This window comes from Phoca vitulina, unplaced genomic scaffold (genome assembly GCF_004348235.1).
Source record: "Phoca vitulina isolate PV1807 unplaced genomic scaffold, GSC_HSeal_1.0 scaffold62, whole genome shotgun sequence".
In the NCBI taxonomy this organism is placed as follows: domain Eukaryota; kingdom Metazoa; phylum Chordata; class Mammalia; order Carnivora; family Phocidae; genus Phoca; species Phoca vitulina.
The window spans coordinates 1,592,034-1,594,232 of NW_022589765.1; the positions used below are offsets into that span (position 1 = coordinate 1,592,034).

The following is a 2,199-nucleotide window of genomic DNA, read 5'->3' on the forward strand; positions in this document are numbered from 1 at the left end:
AATGCAACAAATACATGTTGTTCTAAATGCTATCTTCATCACTAAGATGTGATTTTATATCTTTGAAAATTGGACATTCAAGGTAAATCAAATTCATGGTACATACTTAAAGGCCTGCTTCAACCCAGACATAGCTGTATATTTTTTCCATTATATTCATGGTAAATACAGTACCACAGATATTTAACAGAAAAAATAGACCACATAAGCCATGCCCTTCTTAATGCACATCTATAACACGGAACTATGTAGGTGAAATATCCCTACCAGAAATTATAGCCTTAAGGGAGAATATTGTGCTTCTTGATTCCTAGACTAACTAGAGAACAAGAAAGCAAGGGTAAGCACAAGGGTCTCTTCCTAATTAAACAGTACAATGCCTTTATTAATATGTACTTAATCCAGGACAAATAGTATCTACTTTCCAAATTTAATAAAATATTAGAAGTATTTTTTTCTTATTTTTTTATTTTTTAATATGGAAAGCTTCACAGTTTGCATGTCATTCTTGCACAGGGGCCATGCTAATACCTGTATTATTCCAATTGTAGTATATGTGCTGCCGAAGTGAACACAAAAGTACATTTATAAAAATCAAATTTCACTAACACAAGAAGCATTTCAATATGATATTTTTAAAGGAATTCTTGAATAATGGCTATCACATTCCTCAGGCTTTTTTTTTTTTCCTTCTCCATGTACATCATCCTCAAGAAGCTTGTGAGATTTTGGAAACCAAAAATCAAAGAGCTTTAATTTTATCAATTCCACATTTTTAGTTTAACAAGTACATCTCCGTTCAATGTTCTTGAAACCGTTCTCAGTAATCAAAACTTGAAAGCTAATCTGAATTTGTAGCTTCGCTCACTGTAGTTATAATACTTTATTTTTTTTTCAGTGCAATGGTCAAATTCAGGGCAATTCCTTCCCATAACTAAAATGGAGGCTACTATTGAATATGAGCTATATTACTGATTTAATATATATTATTGCTATTGTTATCACTATTACATACAACATTTTGAATTTTCTCTTAAGCAACTTTTCACATGCTATGACTTCTAAAATATTAGTTCATTAATGTCATGATAACTTGAAAATATCTCGTATTAGTCAGTTTGGGCTGCTGTAACAAAATACCATAGACTGAGTAGCTTATAAAAAATAGAAATATATTTCTCACATTTCTAGAAGCTCACAGTCTGATATCATTTTGTAGCATGGTCAGGTTCTGTTGAGAGCCCTCTTCTGAGATGCAGACTGCTGAATCTCCTTGTTTCCACATGGTGGAAAATGAGAGAACTCTCTAAGATCTTTTTTATAAGGGCACTAATCTCATTTATGAGGGCTTTTATCTTCATGACCTAATCACCTCCCAAAGGTCCCACCTCCTAATACCATCACAATGGGGGTTAGAGTTTCAACAAATGAATATTGAGGGGACACAAACATTCAGTCCATAGCAATCTCCAAAGCAGCAAGTGATTTAATTTACAATGATTTTTATGAAATTAGAATAGAATGTGTTTTCTGACATCAGAATTTACAAAATGTCCCCTGTATAAGATTTATTACATTTATAAACTAAATTTACTAAAATTCTAAGAAGCTAGACTCCATTGTAGTTCAAGTATGTTTTATTTCCAGCATTTATTTTGTTTATCACTGAAATCTGTGTGCATGTTTTAAGACTTTTGGCATATTTGAGTACCATGGAGAAATCATATCTTGTATTTCATTATTCAGTATTCTTGTATCATCAATGAATCCAAACTTCTGGAAAGCCTTATGTTCACATGATGTTAGTGTTGACATCATTCAAATAATATAAATTTAGTACATGCATTAAAACAAACAACATCTTTAGAAGAAAAAGCTACAATATAGTCATTTGTTGTCTGAAGAAAGCTATAAGCAGTAACACTAAAAGACAAATAAAATGATAGGAGTAGAAAATTAGATATGAGTTTATGATGTGATAAAAATAATAGAAAAGTAAATACTCCCCCTGACAATTTAACATAAAGAGTCTGTTCAAGAGAGACTATGGCATAGTTTCATCAAACAATAAATGATGTATTCAGTACTCTAAAATGTGGGGAGAACTCTGATAGTGTTTACTTGAAAAAATAATTCTCTGGACAATTAAATCAGTCTTTAGTATCACAAGTATTAAAACACATTGATAATGAGAAATGG

At 31.2% G+C, this 2,199-nt stretch overlaps 1 non-coding gene across 1 annotated transcript; it reads right to left on the minus strand.

Annotated features, from left to right (window-relative positions):
• Positions 1-472: 472 nt before the first annotated feature.
• LOC116623934 lies at positions 473-575 on the minus strand. Its single transcript, XR_004297805.1, has one exon. It is a non-coding gene; the product is annotated as a U6 spliceosomal RNA (small nuclear RNA).
• Positions 576-2,199: the final 1,624 nt, after the last annotated feature.